General features: G+C 39.1%; 1 protein-coding gene across 3 annotated transcripts in view; it reads left to right on the forward strand.

Moving 5' to 3' along the window:
- Positions 1-12,823, forward strand: part of mcf2l2 (MCF.2 cell line derived transforming sequence-like 2) — an 86,924-nt gene that overhangs the window by 13,717 nt on the left and 60,384 nt on the right. The gene's annotated exons all lie outside the window — the stretch shown is intronic.

Raw genomic sequence — 12,823 nt, forward strand, 5'->3', positions numbered from 1 at the left:
ATGACGCCTGGATTTCACTGAGCTTTTATTATGTGGCAGAAAACCGCTTCCGCTTTTTCCGGTCATGTGTACGCAGCACTGTGTATTAGATGCATTATTTGAGTGTGAAAATCGAGGGTAACGCGGGTATGATGTCATTGATAGGCGACGCACGGACACCGTCCGTGTACTGGTTAAAATAGCTTATTTCTCTGGATTTAAACATTCTTGGAAAGATTTGGGGTAATTTAATTAAACAAGTCAACAAAATATATTACATTGTTCTAGTGGTTTTTGGATATTTAAATCCAAAAATCTTATATATTGTGCCTTTTAAAGCAATAGTTCACATACAAATTTAAATTCATTCATTTACTCATGTTGTTCCACATCTGTATGACTTTCTTTCTTCTACACAACACAAAAAGAAGATATTGTGTGTTTTTTGTCCATATAATAAGTCACTGGGGTTCAATGTTGCCTATTGTGAAAAAATATTTTTGTATTGTGTGTGTGTGTGTGTGTGTGTGTGTGTGTGTGTGTGTGTGTGTGTGTGTGTGTGTGTGTGTGTGTGTGTGTGTGTGTGTGTGTTCCACAGAAGAAAGAAACTTAATACAGAATGACATGAGAGTGAGTAAATGACAGAATTTTAATTTTTTGGGTGACCTGTTTATTTAAAACATAACAAATTATATTCAATGAAGAATTACTATATTACACATACTCTACTTATACCAACAATGAGGCTTAAGGCCCGTGCACACCAAGAACAATAATTATAAAGATAATTATAGCTGCAAGCAGCGATGAAAGGGCCCTCGTACCCGTGCCACCACCACCCGGTGGATTTAGGAAAACAGGGTGGGCAATTTACTTTTAAGTATTTAAAAATAGGTCAGTCATTTGTATTTGCCACACTTCCTACTACCAGCTGGTGGCCCTATGGCTATAACTGAATATTGCCATGTAGATGTCTTCAGGCCAGGACTCTTCTCAAACGTGAAGTCTGGGGCAGATCGGACATTGTATATGCCTGAGTTACAACAACTTCCTGTTTCGTGGCATTAATCGCATACATTAGCACTTAGCCAAGTGTTGCATGATTTAACATGTTTCTAGCATGTTTGGTACTTCATGGCATATTTAAATGTGTTTCAGGGAGTGAATCACAGTGTAAAGCATGCCATTTCCTGTTGCCCGCAGATGACGCTATGACCGTAACAGGGATGTCAATTTACACAAATTTCCATGATCGATCGTCGTTTAAATTAACGATTAATTAATCGATTAATCGTTAGCCTTAACACTGCAGTATGCATCTTCAGCAGTGGCTTATAGCCGACCGCTGCTCAAGACACCATGTTCCTCACCAAATCAATGAGAAGGGTTTTTAATCTAAATAAAGGGCTATAGGATTGTAAAATGAATCGATGTGATTGATCATTTAATTCAATTACTTAATAATCAAAAATGAGTAATACAAGTCAACGTTTCACCAACTCCACCTCAGATGCGTGCTCTTCAGAATGTGTGGATGCGCTCTCCCTGAAACGACGCGCTGAAAACGGCAACTAGACCCAGTAAATTCACAACGATGTATTACAATATTGTTCTCTTTATAATGATGCAGACGCGTCGAGTATAAACAAGGCTTTATTCCTTGTGTCTGATTTACATGTTTGCGGTTGAGCAGCACACACGCGCATGACCCTGATTAATCGATGATCGATAGGTTTTATCGATTAAATGTATTCTCGACAATTAATCGATCATCGATTAATCATTAACATCCCTAATTGGCATGTAGATGTCTTCAGGCCAGGACTCTTATTAAACGTGAAGTTTGGGGCAGATCTGACATTGTATACCAGAGTTACAACAACTTCCTGTTTCATGGTGAAACATCGAATTTCGTCAGGCCGCCACGGACACGCCCTTCAGGGAAAACTCAATATCTTCACAATTTTACTTCGACAAGGTTTTTAGATTAGACTGACCAGATATGATGTTGATCTGATTAAATCTCTAGGAGGAGTTTGTTAAAGCACAACGTCTGGAAATGGCAAAAACTGCAAAAGTTTTGCAGAGAAAATTCTAAATATCTCACTTCCTGTTGGGTTTTCAGATTTGTATGTATTGGGCTGTTACATGTATGTAACGAATTTCATTCTTGGACGTGGAAAGTAGCGTGAACGGCGCTTAATTTAAATTTTGTAAATGGTGCATATTCCCATATCAGATATACATTTTCACCACAAAGTGTACAAAGTTTCATGAGTTTTCTAGCATGTTTAGGCCCTCAAAAATGTGATTCGTTTCGGAGAAGAAGAATAAAGACAGAGCAATTCCAAAAGGGTCGGTGCTCTGGCCCTAACCTTAATGATAACTATATACAGTAAGCAACCATATCAATGCACAATAACATTCTGTTTATTCTAAGTACACACTGCCGTTATGTCGCCTGTCGCTTTAAATGCTCTAGCTCTTTAAAGCAGGATGGATTTTGTTATAGTTATTTTACTTGGTGTGAACGGGCCTTTATCCGAGCTGTATTGCTTTTTAATAGACGCCTACAGTAATGCGAGTTATGTGTGTGGGGGTTTATGTGTGAGTGTTGGGAGCATTGGGACTTCTTCCCCGACTTTCAGTGATTTCTTTAGGGGAAATATGATAGATTGTGGATCTTGCCGGCCATAAAATATAGAGATTTGTGAACAGCAGAGCCTTTGATAAAGCTTTACTGCAACCAATGACCTTCTTGTCAAACATTATTAAGCTCACAGGGCTTTGATTTTATGATTATTTTATTTTGCTCCCTCAGACTCAATCGTCCAGCCTTGTCTTGAAGGTTTTTTTTTGTCATACAGCAGCACTAATTTATAGAGATCAGAGGGAAGCCGAGCGGGACAATGGACTGGATGTCCTGTGGACGCCCCTTAAATGTCTGAAATGGGATTCAGACAGGCTGTGAAGCTATTGTGTTAATTCTGTTATAGTTACTCAAAGTGTCATGGAAAACATGTGAAACGAAACCTAGTCGAACTTTCTCATAGTGTGCACTATAGGTGCTGATGTTCAGAGCCGTTCTGAGACCCCCTACAGCCTGTGATCGAGTTCCAAACTGGATTTGTTTACATGATAGTATGCAGCAGTGTCCGCTGTTTGACTGCAACTCTTGATGCATTGACCCCTAGTGAAACCATGAATATGTTACAGAAATAGGAAGAGCTGATTTGTCGTTTCTCTTCCAGCAGCTGAAGATTGAATCCATTGCAGTTTGTCTTTGGTTAACACATTAAGGAGCTTTCTATACCGATGGCCCTGGAGCAAGAGATATCAATGTTTTCCGAATAATGAACAGATCTGGACAAACACTGAGCGTCATGTCATTTACCAACTATCAGGTCTTGTTGGCTGTCTGCCTTTTTTTTTTCTCACCTGTCTTATCTCTGCTGTATGGCCTTTTGGATACAAATGGAAAGCTTTTTTTTTTTTTTAGATCTCCACCCTCAGACTCCTTTAGTCCTCTCTTGCCCCTGTGCTAATTTTGGTCAGAGCGTTCCCCACTGCATGAACTCCTCATTGCATGTGAATGCAATCACTGTTGAACTAAGTGTGTGAGTTAGTGTGTTTAGCAATTGCTAATAGTAAGTGAGTTTAACATATTGATTCTGACATCCTGACCCAGGGGTGATGCTGGGACAGAAGCAAGCATTGTCTGGTGTGGACGGCACAGGTGATTGACACTTGATCATCTGACTGTTGAACTCCTGCTGTTGGGCTGAGTGATTAACGAGCTCTGTAATTACCCGGCCAGATTGGATGAAGTCCTATTCCTCACCCCTTGGTAACTAAGTACTCTTAACAGGACCTAGTGGCCCAATGCAAACAATTCTGAACAATTAACCCCTTTGCTGTCACCCTCCACGTTGATATCATGTCGTTTTTTTTATTGGCTGGTCAGTAGATTTAGGTCGTAGCAGCAAACACACTGTGCAGCGATCACGCTGAATTTCTGACACGTCAGAAAATTGTCATAGGCTATCTTTGGTCACAAGACTGTGACTACGGCCGTCTTTGAACGTCTCTCATTGTACGACATAGGACCACCGATTAGGAGCCACGATCACAGAAATCGACATGATTGTTTCAGGATGGTAATCTTTCCTCCGGGACAGCCAAAAGTTGTGCAGCGTGTCCCGGGCTTTAAATGGTTGTATTTCAAGAATCCTTTGGAATGTAGACCTAAGGCAGATTATTGTAGAAGTGAAATAAATTATGAAAGTGAAATATAAAAAATTCTAATTTTTACATTTTAAATTTTCATAAACTTAAACTTCTAGAACTTTTTTCTATTTAATATAAAATACATATTTTACAAAACACGTTTTACTCTAAAACGGCAAGAAAATCAAAGGCAAAAATCTGAACAAGTTGTCAAAAAATGAGCTTTCAGTAAGATTTTGTTTGGGCACAGTACCAAACTTTTTCACTAGATGACATCCATGTTCCATTACTGACCCCTATATGGTTATGGAGAACTCTGAACCATATATTTTCTCAATTTTCATATAATTTATGAAGTAGACATCCTATTCAGAAGTAGTGTGGGCAGTCTGGCAATATTTGATTTGAATTCAACCTCTAACAAACACATAAAAGTGTGTGTGCGTTATAGCTAGCCGCCACATCACAAATGGAGAACCTATCTTTTTTAGGGATTTTTAAGATTCGGCCGAATCCGAAACCGAATACCGAATCCTACTGCCATTCTCAGTCCATTATCACAGTAAACACATTAATGAAGTAAACAACGTCCACAGCAGTGTAGGGATGCTATTGACCATTTAAAATTAATTAAAGGGTTAGTTCACCCAAAAATGAAAATTATGTCATTAATTACTCACCCTCATGTCGTTCGACACCCGTAAGACCTCCGTTCATCTTCGGAACACAAATGAAGATATTTTTGTTGAAAGCTGATGGCTGAGAAAGGCTTCAGATAGGCCTCCATTGGCATTCAGTACATTTACACTCCCAAGACCCATAAAAGGCACTTAAAACGTCATTACAAAGTCCATCTCACCACAGTGACTCTACAATAATTTTACGATGCGACGACAATAGTTTTTGTGCGCAAAAAAAATCAAAATAACACCTTTATCCAACTTGTTCTTGTCTTCCGTGTGTGCCTCCACAACGCATGCGCGAGAATATTACGCAGATCCGGCGTTCGGACACATGACCCAGAAGGGATTTGTTTACAAGCAAAGGAAGATGCGCGTATCTAAGCTGTTGAATTCTACATTGATCGTGCTTTAGGTCTCTGCGTAGTTCTCAAAATGGAGTTAAAGGGCCCTATCTTGCACCCAGCGCAATTGACTTTGTACACCGACGCATGTGTCATTCCTATTTTGCACCCGCGCAAAGCGCGCTTTTCCCTCCACAGAAGCACGTCGCTAAACTAGTGAATGAACTTGCGCTACCTGGGCGGTTCAGCGCAAAAAAGGAGGCGTGTTCCGGCGCAAACAATCCCTGGTGCTATTTTGCTGTTCCATTAAACAATTGCGCCACTGACCAGAAAAAACCTAGTCTAAAGTCAGTGGCGCGTTGCGCGTTGTTCATTATGCTATTTTAAGGGCGCATGCTTGACCATAATGTGTAGCGTGCACAACGCGCATACACTTTGCTCATGTAATCTACACAGATGCAACAGTTATTTTTGCAAATCATAAATTGTTACACTAAAAAAATATTAACACATGACGGAAATCATTGTGGTGTGCCACGAAGATGTGAAAAAATAGGCATAAATCTAGCTTACAGCCTACTGAAAAAACTGAAAGACTGAAAAAAAAAGACTGTGAAATCACCTTTACCATAATGTACAACATTACAACTTCACTTCTCTGTCTTTCACTGCTCTTACAAGCACATCAGTCTCCTCGGCTGTGAACCGCTCCTGGCGTGCGCCTGGTAAATACGCCATAATAATAGCAATCCATTATGGAACTTGCGCACCTGCTTTTAAAGGGAATGTTGGATGACGCTCGGATTGGTTTATTCACGTTACGCCCAAACCACACCTATGAATAATGAAGCTACTTCAGACCAACCCATTTTAGATTTGCGCCGGGCGCAAGAGCCATTTATCCCGCCGGGAAAATAGCAACAGCGCCGAGACCCGCCCACAAAGTTACTTGCGCTTCGCGTTTTTACACTTGCGTTTCAGATCGTTAAAATAGGGCCCAAAGTGTGCATTTCCTGGATTCCCGAACCCCGGCGCTACGTCATATTCTCGCGCATGCGTCGTGGAGGCACACACGGAAGACAAGAAGAGGTTGAATAAAGTCGTTATTTTGATTTTTTTTTGCGCACAAAAACTATTGTTGTTTCATCGTAAAATTATTGTAGAGCCACTGTGGTGAGATGGACTTTGTAAAGACGTTTTAAGTGCCTTTTATGGGTCTTGGGAGTGTAAATGTACTGAATGCCAATGGAGGCCTATCTGAAGCCTTTCTCAGCCATCAGCTTTCAACAAAAATATCTTAATTTGTGTTCCGAAGATGAACGGAGGTCTTACGGGTGTCGAACGACATGAGGGTGAGTAATTAATGACAGAATTTTCATTTTTGGGTGAACTAACCCTTTAACCATTAACCGAAAGTAAGAATTTTGACCGATTAATACATTAATTCCGTTTAATCAGTTAAACGGTTTAAATGTTTTTAACGCTTTTTTTGTTTGGTTTTTTTGATGCATGGTTAAGAAATATGCTGTTATTTAGCATTATTTGTTCACTCACGGAGCGCGTCGACATGTGTAACCACAAACCAGATATATCTCACTGTGGAAACCATGTGTGGGACCATTTCGACAGAAAAATACAGCAGTAGTACAAGCTCCTGACTGGTGGAAAGCAAATGAACGGCGCTTCCCGAGGCTGGCCACTCTAGCGAGGCGTTATCTCTGTATTCCTGGGACATCAGTGCCATCTGAAGCCTTGTTTAAGGCTTTTCGTAGTGTGGTTTTGGTCAAGCTTACTAAAGTAAACATTGTCACGAATGTGCTTCTCGCCGCTGTTTCCTGATGGTTTATAGAAAAATAGGCTACCCCGAGTTGTCCTCTGTCGTTTCAAAGAACAACACAACGGAGAGCAAGGGAGGCGTGCGCGCTGTCAGCCGAGGCTCGCGCTGCGGAGACAGAAGGATTGAGAGGTTGTTTTCTGCCGCGGGTTAAACTGTCAACAGGCTGCGCTCCAGACTAACCCACATCACTTAGACATGTTACTTAGGTGTGGATTGAGGTTAAAAAAAATAAAAATAAAACCCAAAAGATTCCGGTTCTTCAAAGCTTCAAATGGATTCAGTGTATTTTTGTTTTGTCATCTTAATTTGGTAATTATTTAAGTGAAAAATATTTAGTGTAGGCCTATTCATTTTATTCTTTTTATTTATATTTTATCTGATCTGTATGTGGCTGTTTGCACGGTAAAATAAAATACATTTTGACTGCTGTCTGTAGATTCCTTCATGCACAACTCGTATTCTTTCGGATGTTTCATACGCAAATGTTTTAACAGCGACTGTTGTTTAGGGTCCTTGCCCCCACGAGACAAATCCCCATTGCAAATTGAACATGTAGCACGACTAGAATCGCCTTCTTTTGACTTAAAGTACTGCCACGTTTTCTGTTCATGAGTTTCATTTTCACTTTCAAAGGCGGCATCATTATGTTCGACCAGCGCATAGTGCAAGCCTAGGGTTCGGTTCGGTGGAAAAAAATTCTGAGGTTCGGCAGAAACCGAACCCCGTCAAAAGTCCAATAATCATCCGAAGCCGAACCTGAATCCTGGATTCGGTGCATCTGTAATCTTTTTTTTTTCTTTATATTTAAAACATTTTCCGACCTTTGTGTTCTCAAAAGATTGAATGGATGTTATCTTTTAAACTCTTGGCATTTACCAATTTTTCATGATTTTTCATGTTCATTGCTATTTCAAAATAAGGGTCTGAACATGCCTTATGAGTATGAAAATATTCTTGTTGTAAACTGATATATTACTTATTCGCTGTCATTTATTTTGAAAACCAAAACGTCACCAAATATGAAAACTTTATAGAGATTGTAAGCTTTCAAATGATATATAGTTTGTCAATATTACTAGTAGGTTTTTACTGTATTATTGTTTTAAATATATAATGACAAACGTCCCACCGGACGATACTTCTTATGAATGGTCATGATGTACCCTGTTGAAACAAATACTTAACATAAATGTGGGTGTGCCCTGCTCTTTATGTGACCATAAAGACCAACAAGATGTGGGCTTTAGTTCTTCATTGAACGCTGTAGTTTTGTGAACTGGTGCACAATGGGAAGGAAAGGCGCAGAAAGGCCATACAATGCCTGTGCCGAAAACACTAATGTTTGGGGAAATGCTTCTTCTTGGTACATAAACATAGTTGTTCTCTCAGGCTGTTCATGTTCAGTCCAGCTGGACTCCAAAGCATGTGAATTTTTTTCTTTTAAGCATTGCTGCATGGAATACATCTTCCTCTAAACTTCCCTTTCATCTGTACCACCTCTTCCCCCAACCAGATGCTCACTGGAGAATTTTTGATAGAAGCTGCTGGTACTGTTCTTTCGGTTCTCCATGGAGGAAACTCTTTTAAGACTGACAGAGTCATGTGGCTGGAAAAAGTGAGTGCTGTGGAGTCATACTGTAATGTGTTGCTGTGTATAAAACTCACAAAGACAAACTGAGACTTAGTTACAAACACGCAGGAGATACACTGGAGAAAAAGTAACACTAATATACTAATATAAAACGAGATCGGACAAGTAACTGAAAGAACAGGACTTTCTGGGAGAAATTGTTTGCAATACAAAACACCTGAACAGAATGACTGAAAAGAACTGATTAGTTACCTAGGAAACAAACTAAAACTCAGGCAAACACAAGGGAAAAACAGAACATACACATGACACGTACAGGGTCTTCCCAAAAAAAATTGTATCCTCTCTCCACTGGTTAAGGCAACACAACTGAGGAGATGTAACAAATGGTGGGAAACTTTAGATTAGAACTGGTTTAGAACTGAATCTGAGATCCAATGCCAATAAAAAAAAATCTAAAGCAGTCCTAGGTAAGATTTGTTGATGTCCTAAGTAAAGCTTCTCTCTGTATTTAAACCAAGGCCAGTGTATTTAAAGCGCATCACATCATGTTCACGCTCCTTGGGTTATTGTGATCAATACTACTATTCTGAATATGCTCTATGAAATTATTTTTATTCCGTCAAGCTTAGTGCCATAAGATTGCCTGCTTGTTTGCAAACTTATCCTCCATCCTTGCAATCATATTAAAATTTCTCTCTGAGAAATTCACCAGTTTGTAAAACTTTTCCTTATCCTCCCAAAGGTGGATGATGCAGCTCTAAAAACATTCTGAAATGTGCCAATCCATCAAAAAACAGCTGTTTTGATTTTTCCCCCAGACAGTTTTCTTTTATTTGTGAAGTGTGGAAGACTCTCGTCTTCTATTGGTCGGCAAACAGATGTCCCCTCCCCAAAACTCACATCATAGGCTGAGCCAGTGTTGCTGTTGTCTGGCTTGTCAGGATTTTCAAACAAACATAACATTGATTTGATAGCGGCACAGTATTTACACTTATCAGGGGAGTCAATCTGGGACAAGAGAACATATTTGAACATCTAAAATCATCCCTTTAAATTAGTATTTGGTCTGTCTTGGGGTTTGTTTTTACAGCGCAACTCTGCTTCCCAGACTTGTGGGTCAGAGTGGGATTTGTGGTATACTTTGACAATTAGCCAGTTCCACTGAACACAGAGGGCAGTGGACCATGAGTCTGCGTGAAATGTGTGTGTGCGTTTCATTTGCACATGCTTAAGCCTGCACCTAACAGCAGTTTTTCTGTGCCCTTTGGGGTTAATCTCTTGGCATTTTTACCATCATCTGCCCTGCTACAGAAAACCTGCTTCTGTTGTACATAATATGTTTAAAGGGATAGTTCACTCAAAAGGAAAATTACGCCATGATTTACACACCCTCAAGCCATCCTAGGTGTATATGAAATTCTTCTTTCAGACGAATACAATCGGAGTTATATTAAAAAAGGTCCTGGCTCTTCAAAGCTTTATAATGGCAGTAAATCACAGGCCAAAATTTGAAGCCCAAAAAAGTGGATCTATCCATTATAAAAGTAATTCACACGGCTCCAGGGGGGTTAATAAAGACCTTCTGAAGCAAATTGATGGTTTTGTGTAAGAAAAATATCCTTATTTAACACATTATAAAGTAAAATATTCCATATTCAAGTTTCGAAGAACGCGTAACTGAAGGCAGTCCGCTGGAAGCTAGATATTTTACTTTATGAAGTTTTAAACATGGATTTTTTTTCTTACACAAACCCATCGATTCGCTTCAGAAGGCCTTTATTAACCCCCTGGAGCTGTGTGGATTACTTTTATAATGGATGGAGGCAATTTTTGGGCTTCCAATTTTGGGCTGCCATTTACTGCTATTATAAAGCTTGAAAGAGCCAGGACATTTTTTTATATAACTCCGATTGTATTAATCTGATATAAGAATGTCATATACACCTAGGATGTATATCATGGGGTAATTTTCATTTTTGGGTGAACTATCCTTTTAATGCTACATGCTGCTAAAACAATGATGTAGTTGATATTATGTTAGATCAGGGGTCTTAGTTCCTCTTAAGGCCAATGACTTTTTACCCTTTTCAAATATTTTCCAAATATTTTTATTTGATAAAAATCCTGTGGTAGAAACAGAAATGCAAATGGTAAATAATCAGCGTAGCTGCTGTTCATAACATTTCAAGCAAAAGATAATCATGTGCATTATAACTGGAGTACAAAGGTTATGAGATGTATTATGGTAATGCTTGTCTAAAGAGATGTGTCCTCAATCTAGAGAGTGTGTCTGATCCCTGAACATTATCAGGAAGGCTATTCTACAGTTTAGAAGCCAAATGCGAAAATTCTCTCCCTCCTTTAATGAACTTGGATATCCTAGGTACTATCAAAAATCCAGTGTTTTGTGACCTTAAAGAGCGTGATGGATTGTAGGGCGATAGAAGATCAGTTAAATACACAGGAGCTGAACCATTTAGGGCCTTATAGGTCAGTAGCAATACTTTGTAATCAATATGGAACTTAATAGGTAACCATGTAGAGAAGATAAAATTGGGGTTATATGATCATATTTTCTTGACTTGGTAAGAACTCTAACAGAGTCAGAAACAGATTACACGTTCTTCAGCGATGTTTCTGAGGTGGAGAAAGGCTGTTTTTGTAACATGAAACGGGATTTTCGAAAGATTAGGTCTCTAAAGTTGCTTTCTAATATACGCCAGGTCTTTTATGGAAGAGGATGAAGTAACAGTACATCCTTCTTGACAATTTGTATTCTAAGAGATTCCGTGTACAGGTTTTTTTTTTTTTTTTTTTTTACCTCTATTACTTCTATATTACTGGTCATCCAGTATTTTATATCTTTAACACACTATTTCAACTTGGATAATTTGGCGATTTCATCTGGTTGTGAAATACAGTATATAATATATGATATGTGCAAAACGGTTTTAGCCAGCTGAAAACACTAGGCGCTCTGCTGAAAACGCCTCACTGTGGGCGCTTGAGAGCGTTTTGGCAGCGCAGCGTTTTTTTTCAGTTAAGACTCTTTGCTTGTTATGATACGGAATATCCAAGGAAGTGTTACTATAGTATCTCATTTCACAGATGGTTTGTTTCTGTATTGATTCGATATAAAAATACCGATATAATGTAAAGTATTTGCTCTGGCTCTTGTTTTAAATTATTTTGTTCTGTTATTATGCTGCTTGCTTTCATCTGTTGATGTTGTACAAGCAGAATGTGGCAGTTAGTTGGTGTTGTATTTGTCCCTCCACTGTGATTGGACGGCTGGGTGAAAAGTGACCGTGATGAGCGCTGCGTTTTACTCAAAGTTGAACATTCTTCAACTCTCAGCGACCAGTAAAAAACGCTCCGCGCTTGAGCGTGAAATATTCGCTCAGCGCTTCATTACGCTCATGGCGTTCTAAAAACGCGGCGCTCCCATTGAAAACAATTGAATACGCCAGCCAGCCACCTGAAAAACCACTTTGGTGGACACACGGCCTAACAGTGGAAATTAATTCCGTGTTTTAATAAATGACCAAAGGGAAGTATGTATTTTTAAAATAGCAGAGGGCCTAACACAGACCCTTGTGGCATTCCTTTAATTTACTGACGTTAACCTGGATAATTCACCATTTAAAAAAAACAAATAGTAATGGTCTGATCTAATCTAATCTAATCAAATATGTACAATCTAAACCACTTTAATGCCTGACCCTGATTATTGAACAAAAACGTAAAGTAAATCTCTTGTAAACTCCAATGCATTGTCAACATTTTGCATTATAAATGTGTACATATATTTTATGTAGCTAATGTTATAAAAAAATATTTGTTGCCTTTCTGTAAAAACAGTTTCAATGTTTGTTTTTTCTGTCATGGGAGTGGTCCTGTATGATCCGGTCACTGTGACTTTCCACTAGGGAAGTCTTTGGCTTCTTGCTGTAATTCATGTACATATCAATGGTTGCGACTCCACAGCCAGCTGATAACATCTGGTTTTCACATGGTCCTTGACGCACATTGTTCTTCCTTTAGAACACACTCCAGAAGGATGTGTGAGCAAAAAAAAAAGCATACTTGAAACATGTTCATTTCTGTCAGCTAGGGTTGTTTTGCGGTTTACGGCACACTGCCTGTCAAACATTTTGGCTAG

This window comes from Gobio gobio (assembly GCF_949357685.1).
Source record: "Gobio gobio genome assembly, chromosome: 19".
In the NCBI taxonomy this organism is placed as follows: domain Eukaryota; kingdom Metazoa; phylum Chordata; class Actinopteri; order Cypriniformes; family Gobionidae; genus Gobio; species Gobio gobio.